Consider the following 13,193-nt stretch of genomic DNA (forward strand, 5'->3'; position numbering starts at 1 on the left):
CTGACTTATTTCGCTTAGCTATATATTCTGTAGCTCCATCCACACCATTGCAAATGACAAGATTTCATTCTTTTTTATGGCTGAATAATATTCCACTGTGCACGTGCATGTGTGTGTGTGTGTGTGTGTATACACCACTGAAGGCCATTTTAAATAACAAAATCACCAGCAAAAAGTAGAAAAATGCAAATAACGTGGCACCAACTAGACTTCAAAAAGCACTTATTTATAGTGTGAGAACTGAAACAAGAATGAAGAAATTTGCCTGAACTTTATTTGGTCTCAACTGCAAACATATACATTGTATGACTCCAATTTTTTACCTCAATGTTCATATCCATGAATGCCCATAAAAGCAATGTGAATATTGGATTTGGGGGATTACAAATAAATTTTAGTGAGTAGGCAAATTCACAAATACAGAATCTATAAACAGTGAGGATCCACTGTACTTAGAAGTAAATGTTTATAGGTTGCTATAAAGGAGTAACCTAACCATATTTTTTTAGAGGTTGGGTTATTTAAACATTTTAAGGCACTTTTGATTGGGTCATAATTATTCAGTCTGGAACATTAATATTGGGAGGAATCTTAAAGATCGATTTTTATAGGTAAAGAAGATTGATCCTGCTTTTTACTAGAAAAGCAAGTGCACTCTTTGAAGCTGTATTGCTCCCACACCTTTGGGAAAGACACCTTTCCCAAAGTTGCATTATAAATCACATAGTGGCTCAACAGGGCCTAAATCTCTTATCCCTTGATCCTAAGCTCTTCATTACTGTTCTACCCCATACAGCATAGGATTTAATGTTGAGATTGTATGAATGATTATGCCAATTCCTGGTTTGAATACATTCAAAAAAAATTAAGGAGTTCAACACAGCAAAAGCAATGAGCATTGACAGTTAATCTTGATAATTTCACTAGCATCAATGGTAGATCTTCTATGAGTCTAATTTTTATGATGAACATATCTTTTATTTCACCATACCCAACAGAGATGTATGCTCTCTGCATACACACAAACTGGTTTTAGTCTTCAGCACAAACTATAAGTAAAGTCAACCAGGGTGGATCTTAAAGGTATTATTAAAATGATAAAGGTAAATAAAAAAACTTTTATAATATATACAGTATCAAAAACTAGATTTTCATTCCTAACTTTTTTATATGATATATTCATCATATCGTTCAGATTCAACAATGTCACATTCAAATGACTCAACCTCTAAAAAAACTATGGTTATGTCACTAGTTTGGGCACTAGTGACCCAAAAAACATTTATTTCCAAGTATGTCTATTTTGAAATTAGGGATAGTTTAAATATTGAGCGACTGATTCTAACACAGTTGCTGGATAGATAGATGAACAGAAAGAAGGAAATTTGGTGTCTGAAACAAAAATATACTTAATCATTTTGATAACATATTCCACTGGAATGTCTCTGTATCCAAGACATCTTTGTCTCTGGGATTAATGATTGTCATTTTGTTCTCAATTTGCTACAGTAACCAGAGATCAAATTTTAATATTCTATTGAGTTAAAGTCACTAATTATTTCAAAAAGGCAGAGAGAAGAGATTTTGTCAAGAATTGGTTTATGAAGCCTGAGCTATATTCTGAAGTCATAAATACCTCTTCTTTAGAGTCCTTCTTCAAATTTGACTGCAATTTTAAAAGGGTTCTATTGCTTTTTAAAATGGATTGTCATGGGTCATTAACTGTCCCAGAACTTTAAGTATTTCCTGCACTAGGAAATCAAGGATGGAACTGACAGCCTGCTGGACTGAAAGTCAAATGACCTGGAGTCAAGAGACCACTGACTAATTGAGGGAAATTCTGTTTGAGAATGGGAGTCCATGGACAATGGATAATTATCCATCTTACTTAGGGTCATTGATTAAACATGAGTGAATTTTTTTAATGTTTATTTATTTTTGAGAGAGAAACAGAGCACAAGCAAGGGAGGTGGAGAGAGAGACACAGAATCTGAAGCAGGCTCCAAGCTTTGAGACAGGCTCCAGCACAGAGACAGATGGGGGCTTAAACTCACAAGCCATGAGATCATGACCTGAGCCACCCAGGCACCCTATGAGTTACTTTTTTAAAGGGCTATGTTTTGGGACACCTGGGTGGCTCAGTCCATTAAACATCGGTCTCTTAATTTTAGCTCAGGTCATGATCTCACAGTTTGTGAGTTCAAGCCCCACATCGAGCTCTGTGCTGAGCATGTGGAGTCTGCCTAGGATCCTCTCTGTCCCTCTATCTCTGCCCCTCCCCACTCATGCACACTCTTTCTCTCTCAAAATAAATAAACATTAAAAAAATGGCTATGTTCCACAAAAATAAATAACAATAATAATGTAGAGGCTATTGTGAAGAGTGCAGACTTAGAGTCTATAATTTCATGTTTATAAAAATCTTAGATTCTATTTCCAATAACATAAATGTTGGAAAACCTAATGCTATGTGACAGTTACTCAGGCTTCCGATATCTGGTTAAATAAAGACCAGAAATAAGTTTCAAAAGTATATTGAAGTTCATTCCTGAATAACTTCAGTAGTTCTTATTTTAATTATTAAAAACAAAACCTATGCAGAATAAGAAGTAGTCTCAAAAATGAGCCAACAAAAGAAATTAATAACCTAGCTAAGAAAGATCTTGGGCTTTGGAGTCAGGCAAAATTCACTAACAGTTCAGGTTAGTCATTTGATTTCTTCAGGCTTCCTCAATAAATCAGTACAGTGATACCTATATGGTAGGTTGGTTGTAAGTTCTAAATGAGATAATGTCTATAAAGTACTTTGCATTTCTATTATATGTAATATAACTGTGTAAAAGTTACCACCAAATTTAGTGGCTTAAAATAATACATATTTATTATATGACAGTTTCTGTGGGTCAGGAATCTGGGCCAAATTTAGCTAGATGCCTCTGGCTTGAGTTCTCTCATGAGATTGCAGCCAAGTTTTTGGCTGGGTCTGAAGTCTTGTCTGAAAACTGGACTGGAGAAAAGATTTCAAGCTAACTCATGTGGGCTTCTATTCCTTGGGACTATTAGATTGAGAGCCTCATTTCCTTGCTGACTGTTGGCCAGAAGCCTCTCTGTTTCTTTTCATATGGACCTCTCCACAGGGCTACGTGGTAATATGGCAGGTGGCTTTCCCTAAAGTGAGCAGTCCAAAAGAAAGAGAAAGAGAACATTTAAAACAGAAAATGCAGTCTTTTTACAGCCTAACATCAGAAGTGACATCCCATGACTTGTGCCATATTTGATTCATTAGAAGCTGATCAGTAAATCCACTCAAGAGTAGGGGATTACACAATGATGTTAAGTCAGGAGTTTGGGGTCATTGAGGATCATCTTCAAAGCTATTAAGAGAATGGTTACGGTTCCAAACAGGTGGATTTAAACATCCCCTGATCATAACAATTATAATAACAGCAATCTTTCTATGGAGCTTGTTATTGCCAAGCAGTGTTTTAAGTGTTTGTATACATATTAATTAATTTAATCCTTACAAATTATCATGCTTCTTTTGAAGATGAGAAAATAAAGTTAGAGAGAAATTGTCCATGAACCAAAGTGTCCATGGTCACAGAGCTTATAGTGTTATATTTGTAATTTGAATTCAAGCAGTTCCAAAGCCGAGTCCTAAATATTATGCCGTACTACTGCACAATCAGTAGCCCCTAACCTTTATGACTTTCTCAGGAATCTGATGAAAGATATGAATTCTTTTCTAGAAAAATATACTAAGGTACATTTTCTGTACCATTTTAGAGGGTTTTCAGAAACCCTGAAATTCACAGATGGACACCTGATGTAGAACCCTTGTCTATATATAATGCTACAACTTGAATAGAATTCAGTAAAACCTAGATTTCTTCATAGCACAAGCTGGTGTAGTAAGGAACAGACTGTGAATCAGTAGAACTGAGTTTGGATTCCAGCTCAATAGGTAAGTCATTTCACTTGAAGCCACAGTCCTTTTATCTGTAAAATGGACATAATCCTTTCTCTATGTAAGAACTAGCATACACTGAGTGTAAAAACTCACATATATTACTTTGTACCATGCACTGTTCCAAGTGTTTTTCTCAGAGTATCTAATTTATTAATACTAACACATCCTCCCTTTTCCCTGTGAGATAGATATAATTATAATCCTGTTTTAGAGCTAAGGAAACTGAAACCCAAAGAGGTGAGGTACCTTGTCTACGGTCACATGGTAAGGGGCAGAGTCAGAATTTGAACCAAGTCAATCTGATGTTGAAGTCCATATTCTTAAATGCTGCACACCATAACCTTCTGGGGCTACTGCAAGAATACAATAAATATGCAAATATGAAAATATTCCATAAATGGCAAGTGCTAAACCATTCCAGATACATAGTTGAAAGAGAAACGAAATTTATTTGTATTGCAATCATGTAACTTCACAGCTGTGAGACCTTAAACAAGACTTTTTAAACTATCTGGACCTCTGCTTCCTCAACTATAAAAAATGAAAAATCATACATCTCTTCCCTTTCTTAAATATGATGCCTACAGGAAGACATTAAGTAAACTGTAAAGCATTAAGTTAATGTAGGTTCTTATATTTATTTATATTTCATCTAATTACCTTGACAAAGGTCCTTAAAGTGGATAAATGGTATTTCAAACTCAAAACCTTGAGTTTCTTTTATAGAGGATAATCTCCAGAAAGTATCAAGCCTGGCTACATTTGCTAATGCCTCAAATATACATATATATATATATATATATATATATATATATATATACACACATACACACAAACATATATATATATATATATATATATATATATATATATATATATACACACACACACACAAACATATATATATAAAACCAGGTACCAAATATATATGTATATATATATATATATATATATATATATATATATATATTTAAAACCAGGTACCATCAAGCACTAGACTTGTCTTCTGAACATCTAGACCCACCTGCAGTTTAAATTTTTCAAGAATTGGTTTGGCTTTAGGGCACCTTGGTGGCTCAGTTGGTTGAGTGTCCAACTTTGGCTCAGGTCATAATCTCACAGTTTGTGAGTTCAAACCCTGCATTGGAATTAAAAAAAAATTCCATTTACAATAGCAACAGAAATAAAATAAAATACTTCGGAATAAATTTTACCAAGGAAGTGAAACTGTATACTGAAAACTATAAAACATTGATGAAAGAAATTGATGAAGACACAAATTATTGAAAAAATATCCCATGTTCATGAATTATAAGAATTAACACTGTTAAAACATCCATACTAAAAGCAATTTACAGATTGAATATAATCCCTATGAAAACTCCAATGCCATTTTTTTTACAGAAATAGAAAAAAAGAATCTTAAAATTTGTGTGGAATTATGAAAGACCTCAAATAACTAGAACAATCTTGAGCAAGAAGAGCAAAGGTGGAGGTAGCACACTTCCTGATTTCAAACTATATCACCAAGTATAATAATCAAAAACAGTATGGTGTTGACATAGAAACAAACACGGATCAGTGGAACAGAATAAAGAGCCAGAACAAAAACCCACACATATATGGCCAACTAATTTTCAACAACGTTGCCCAAAATATATAATTTATTGAAAAATTATCTTGAAAAAACTGGAGAGCCACATTTAAAAAATTACACTGTTGTACCATACACACAAATCAACACAATGGAGATTGAAGACTCAAAGGTGGGACCTGAAACCATTAAATCCTAAAAGAAAATGTAGGAGAAAAGCTTCTTGACATTGGTCAATGCAATGGTTGTTTGATATGTCATCAAAGCACATGCAACAAAAGCAAAAATAAGTGGCACTACATCAAAATAAAAGTTTCTGCACAGCAAAAGAAACAAATGAAAAAATAAAAAGAAAAGAAAAGGGAACCTATGGAATGGAAGAAAATATCTTCAAACTATATGTCCAGTAAGACGTTAATATCCAAAATATATAAGCAACTCTTACATCTCAATAGCAAAACAAAACCAAAAAAAAAAAACAGAAAAAAAACCACAAAAACAAAAACAAATAACCTGATTTAAAAATGGGCAAAAGACCTGAATAGACGTTCTTCCGGAGAAGACATATAAATAGCTAACAAATATATGAAAAGATACTTAACATCACTACCTATCAGAGACATGCAAGTCAACATCACACTGAGATATCTCCTCACACTTGTTAGAATGTCTATTATCAAAAAGGTGAGAGATAACAAATATTGGCAAGGATATGGAGAAAAGGACTTGTGCACTTGGCTATGAATTGTCATAGCCATTATAGAAAACAGTATTGGGGTTCCTCACAAAATTAAGAATAAAATTATCATCTGATCTAGTAATCCCACTTCTGGATATGTATCCAAAGGAACTGAAGTCATTATCTCCAAGAAATATCTGTATTCCCATGCTCATTTAAGCATTATTCATAATAACTGAGATATGGAAACAACCTAAGTGTCCATCAATGGATAAATGAGTAAAGAAAATATGATACCCATGCATGCATGTGCATGTGAGCATGTGCCTATGTGCACGTGTGCACATACACACAATGGGATACTATTCAGCCACAGAAAATAAGGAATAAGGAAATCCTGCCATTTGTGGGATGAAATTGGAGGGCATTATGCTAAGTGAAATAAACCAGAGAAAGAAAGACAAGTATTGTATGGTATCACTTATATGTGGAACCTAAAAAAAAACAACAAAAACACCCAAACCCTAAAAAGCGTTAAACTCATAGTAACAAAGAGTAGAATGGTAGCAACCAAGGACTTGGGTGGGGGAGGGGGGTGGGAGGGAGTGGTATGAAGGAAATGGTGAGATATAAGTCAAAGGATATACATTTCCAGTTATAAGGTAATCTAATATTCAGCTGCGTGACTTTAGTTAATAATACTGTATTGTGTACTTGAAATTGGCTTAGAGAATAGGTCTTACGTATTCTCATTGTAATAAAGGTTACTATACGAGGGCACCTGGGTGGCTCAGTTGGTTACATGTTGGACTCTAGATGGTGGCTCAGGTCATGATCTCACAGTTCATGGGATCCAGCCACACATCGGGCTCTGTGCTGATAGCATGGAGCCTGCCTGGGATTCTTTCTATCCCTCTGTCTCTGCCCCTCCGCAGCTGGCGCTCTCTCTCAAAATACATACATAAATTTTTAAAAAATAGAAAGAAAAGGTAACTATATGAAGTATTGGATGTGTTAATTAACTTGATTGTGGAAATCCTTTCACAATGTGAACATATATAAAATAATCACGTTGTACACTTTAAATATGTTACAATTTTGTCAATTATATTTCAAAAAAGATGGAGAAAAAAAGGTAACATACAATAGTATTAAGAAGGTTAGCAATGGACTCAGGAGGCCTACATTCAAATCTCAAACCTACACGTATTGTCTACGTGACCTTAAGTGAGTTGCCCAACTGCTTTACACCTGCTTGTGCATCTGTAAAAAGGGGATAATAATAGTACTAACTTTATAGGATTGTGATGTGGGTTAAGTGAGCTTTGTACATATTCAGAACAGTGATTGGCAAATGTTAAAGACTCAATAAATATGAGTTATTATATTTGAATGACTGCACTCTCTTCCCCATGTCTCATTTTAATACCTATGAAGTGGGAACAGTACTGAATTTTATTTCTGATTAGGATTGTAACACATTTTCAAGTTGCTTGAAGAATATTTTAAACTCTGTAGGTGCTATGGATCTACAAAGGGTAACTGTTTTCCACTTTTAAAAGGGAGAAGATAATTACTATGTGGTCTTTTTCAGGAGAAGCATTATTCAACAAAGAGTTGGGGTTTTTTTTGTTGTTGTTGTATTTTTTTTTTAGCATCCACAGAATTGCAAGCTACTGTGGGATGACTCAAATGATTTAGAAAACTCAATTCTGGAATGAAGTGGAATATTTTTCTTATATCAGAATTTCTGTAACTGCAATATCAGAGCAGGAGAATATCAGTTTTCATGTGGGAAAAGAAATCCTTTCATAAGAAACATACAATATGTTACAAAGAGTAAGTAAAGAAAGAATCTATTTTAAACTGCCTCTCCTCTCAAGAAAAATAAACCCATTTATTCTTTGCATATTATGTCCATGACTACCCTCTGCTTTATCAGAAGCTCAAAGGTATCCCAGGCACCTATCAGGTCAGCCTTCCACCAAGTACATTTCTATTTTTGATTCCTCAGAGGAAACAACAAAGCTTACAGGCTTGTTTTGGATTGGAGTTTTTCCCTGTCACACTGAGGACTAACTGAGCCCAAACCCCCTACTTAATGGCACTGACAGAGACCAGCTCAAGGGAAAAGACAATGTGAGTTTATGAAATAAACACATAAATATCTGTTTAAAAAAAGATGGTGACATACAATCTTGTCATTAGCAAGACATTTAATTAGAGGACCAGAATATCATAGGCTCACTTACAGCATCTTCAAATCCTCTCCAAAGAGAACCTCCACCCTTAACAACTAAAATTTAAAATCAGACAGAAATTGGGGCGCCTGGGTGGCTCAGTTGGTTAAGCATCCAACTTCGGCTCAGGTCATGATCCTGTAGTTTGTGAGTTCGAGCCCCACATCGGGCTCTGTGCTTGACAGCTCAGAGCCTGGAGCCTGCTTCAGATTCTGTGTCTCCCTCTCTATCTGTCCCTCCCCCGCTCACACACACACACAGACACACACACACACACACACACTCTCTCTCTCTCTCTCTCTCTCTCAAAAAAAAAACACTAGAAAAAAACTTAAAAAAATCAAACAGAAAAAGATGCTTGCTTTTTTCACCAGTTAAATACAACTGGAACTTGTGCTTTACTTAACCAGATTTCCTGAGCAGTTATCCTGGACTCAGATGAATCCCAAAGAATGGACAGGGTATATGTGCATTTTAGGGTATATATTGGGGGAGAATGCAGAATGTTATTTGGGGAAGCATTGTAACAGCATAAATTCAGAATTAATCCAGTTTATTAGTGAACGAAGGTCAAATAGGAAAAGTCTTGACATGCCTGGGTGAGGTGTAAAACCCAGAGGTATTGAGCCAGGGTACCTGCCATGTGTATATCATGGGTCAAGAAGACCCCACAGCAGAGTTTAAAGGGAGAAGTCCAAGCCATAGCCAGGGTGAAGGGTACAGTTGGGTTTTAGAACTTAGAAATGGGAATGAGAACAGAGCCATGGCCCGAGTTAGCAAGGATGAGGGGGGGAGACTGAAAATTTCCTGAGTGAAATTTTTGCCTCTGTCCATTAGGATGGACAACATACCAAGCAGCCATGGATACAAGGAGAGCCACGGTTTCCTCATATTAGGATGACAAGTAATTTCCCTAGGATCTTAAATAATCCCGTAAGAGTAAAGGGGAGAGAAGGAACACTAAATTTGACAACCCAAAAGAAAATGAGTTTCAAATGGTAGTGTTTCAGTTAAGTTCTATTTAACAGGGCAGATTAAGTTTTTGCCTCTTAAGCACAAGACACAAATACAATTACATTTGTACTTCTGGATTTGGTGCAGTAGACTCCATCGCAAAGGACAAGAAAAAGGAAGAGAAGTGCTCACCTCAATGTGGGGAGAACCAAAGGGTCCAGAGAAGGGAATTTTGAAATTAATACACTGTGGATTCTCTGGGTACCTGGGTGGCTCAGTCGGTTAAGTGACTAACTCTTGATTTTAGCCCAGGTCATGATCTCACAGTTTGTGAGATGGAGCCCTGCATCAGACTTCAAGATTACAGCACGGAGCCTACTTAGGATTCTCTCTCTCCCCCTTTTTCTGCCCTTCCCCCACTCATGTGTGTGCATTCTTTCTTGCTCTCTCTCTCTCAATAAATTTTAAAAAATACACTGTAGATTCTCATGTACAAAAGCCCTTTCACTTACTCTTAGCTTCTCTCCTTACTTTGAGAGAGGTCTGGAAAAAACAGTTGCTAGGGCCAGTTAGTTTTGGAAGCCCTGATTAAAATTTGGCAAGGCCTGAAGTTGACTGCCCATTTTCATGGTTTGAGAGCAGTTTTATATATTGATTGCACCTTTCAAGTTTAAAATACATCTTGTAGTAAACAGCATGGCTTTATTTAAAAATCTGAACAGATACCAGTGGTGGGATGGAGATTGGCAATGGCAATGGTACTTCTAAAGCATTGAACTCCTTTGATGTTTGCTTGCATTTTCCTTTTTTGTTACCCCCATGGCCAACTGCCAAGACAACAACTGAAATGAAAACAATACAGTTCCCAGAAATGAGGTCTGCTGTGTTTTCCCTGGCAAGGGAGGGTTCTATCATATGAGCCCAAATGTTGGAATGCATCTTAAGATTGATTGATTCAAACAATTGCTTGTTTTAATTTAAAAAAAATCATTTATATTTATTTTGAGAGAAAGAGAGAGTGCGATCAGCGAAGAGGCAGAGAGAGAGAGACAGAGACAGAGAGAATCCCATGCGGGCTCCACGCTGTCAGCACAGAGCCTGATACAGGTCTTGAACTGACGAACCATGAGACCATGACTTGAGCCGAAATCAAGAGTTGGATGCTCAACGGACTGAACCACCCAGGTGCCCCTGAAATTACATGTTTTATACATTACAATATAGGTCAATTGATAAAACCATGTTTTCTGTATTTGGGGCCAACTATCAAGTTTAAGAAAAAAAAAATAGAAGAATTAGGAAATTGAAGAAGAACAATAATTTAATGAGATCAATTTTATGATTTGATAATCTATACATTAAAGAGTTACATTCAAAAAATGTTTATTTATTTTGAGAGAGAGAGCATGAGAGGGGAGGGGCAAAGAGAGAGGGAGAGAGACAATCCCAAGCAGACTCTATGCTCTCAGTGCAGAGCCTGACACAGGACTTGATCTCACACACAGGGCTCAACCTTACGAAGACCTGAGCCAAAATCAAGAGTTGGAAGCTTAACCAACCAAACCACTCAGGTGCCCCTAAAGAATTCTATTTTTAAAATACAGAGAGCACATAAACCAGTGCTATCAAATGGAAAGTTGGGAGATACAAATATTATAGTAGATAAAGCTTGAGGCCAGTAGGAGGTCTCTATGTATTAATTAATTAGCCCAATTTGGGGGGAACATTTATAATGTACCAGACACTGTTCTCATATTTCGTGCCCCACGTTGGGCTTTCTGCTGTCAGTGCAGAGCCTGCTTTGGATCCTCTGTCTCCCTCTCTCTCTTCCCCTTCCCTGCTTGCGCTCTCTCTCTCAAAAATAAATGAAGATTAAGAAAAAAAAAAAAGAAAGAAAACAGAGGTAGCAATACCAAAAATAACAAATAGTAGACACTAATAGCAACTTCATCCTCTGAACTGGATTGAGGGTGCAGATCCAAGAGACTGTAAAGGGCCCTTTGAACAGACTACAGTTGGTGCAAATTGTTTTAAACTTTACAAACCCTTGCAAGATTTGGTTGAATCTTCAAAGGAGGGTCCTGATTATAATAAGAATAAAAATATCACTAACTACCATGTAAATAACAATAACTGGTAGCTCATATTTAAATGGTATTTTGAGAATTAATCAAATACTCTCATATTTATTATGTAATATGATTTTTAGAGAAGGGCTACTTATGATGGTAAGAAAACGGACATTGTACCCTGACTTTGCAGATGAGGTAAGTAAGATTTACTTAAGTTGAGATTAAGTGCAGTCTTTGAAATGCATCCTGTCACGCAGCCAGCATTAGTTTTAGTCAACAACACTGCAGCAACATCCTCTTGTGTTGGGATCGGATTCAAAATTTAGAACTTATGGCAAAAACTGAGTAAAGTCAAAATGACTTTGAAAAATTGTCTATAATCAATCACCAGGAGGATCTGGCTTCTTTAAAAAATATAATTGTTTTATATATGAAATTCTAGTAAATTAAATGCACGCATCATGCAACTCTACTGAATTTCTGTAATACAGCTTAAAACCAAGGCCATTATTTATTTTGCAGAGAATATATTGTCTAGTGGTCTATGAACTCCGTTAATTTCTCTTCTAGGATTGTTCTCTGCTTAAACAGAATCTCCACTGCTCTAAATTTCAGAGAAATCCTAAGGGTTCTAGGATTCAGAGCCTGTGATCATCAAATAGGTTCATTATTGTAAAGAACTAATGACTCTTGTCTTAGCTTTGTTGCTAAACAATTCTTCACAGCACAGTTTTCCCTCACATATTTGGACTTCAGCTAACCCACATACTTTCTGGGAACTTTCCCAGATCTTTGAACATATATAGTAAAAGCAGAGGATTCACATATCTATTCTTTGCTGTTAGAAATTTAATGGTAGGAAATTTATCCACGTGACTTAGTTTCAGCATTTGATGTCTTATGAGTAAGGCAGCTAGGAACAACTGCAACTAAAAGAAGACTCTCAAATCCCACTTTGCTACCAGGGAATTATAAGAAATAGGAGTTCAGGGATTTTATTTTTTTGATGGTTTTTCCCCCCTAAAATTCTAGTACCCTCACCATTTTGAATCCTAAGCTATACCATTGTAATTTATGAAAGTTTTAGTTCTAAAAGACTTTTCTAATAGATGATTAAGTTCTTAAAACCAAGACTTTTTTTTAAGAAATCCAAAGATATTTCTAAAGCAGTTGTCAACAAAATTGACAAAATTAAACAATTCGAAGAGTAATAAAATCAATTGAGGATTTTAATTGTGGAGTTCAACTCTAATTTTTAAAATGTCTCAACTTGGATCATCTTAGGATAGGTTAGTAAAAAAGTACTGGAAACAAAATACCCAGATTTTACCACTTACTGGCAGATGGGTTTTGGCAATTTATTTAAATTTTCCAAACTTCACATTCTTTCTCTTCTTTTTCTGTTTCCTTTCAAATAAATGGGGCAAATGACCTAGTGGGAAATGGTGATTTTTTTTTCCTTTAATTTTCCCCTTCATCCTCATTTTAAGGTAGTAACCATGCTTTGTAATTTCTTGTTTTTGGTACATTTGGAATATATTCTATAGAAAGCAGAAGCTGGATCATGCTTTTTCTGTTCTGTTAAACTATATTTTTTATGATCTCAAAGCCATAAATAGGATGTTAGTGTCCTGCTAGAGAGGGAGTCAGGAGTAGGTATATAAGTCAGAAATAAACTGAGCAG

Source organism: Acinonyx jubatus, chromosome D1 (genome assembly GCF_027475565.1).
Source record: "Acinonyx jubatus isolate Ajub_Pintada_27869175 chromosome D1, VMU_Ajub_asm_v1.0, whole genome shotgun sequence".
Lineage (NCBI taxonomy): Eukaryota > Metazoa > Chordata > Mammalia > Carnivora > Felidae > Acinonyx > Acinonyx jubatus.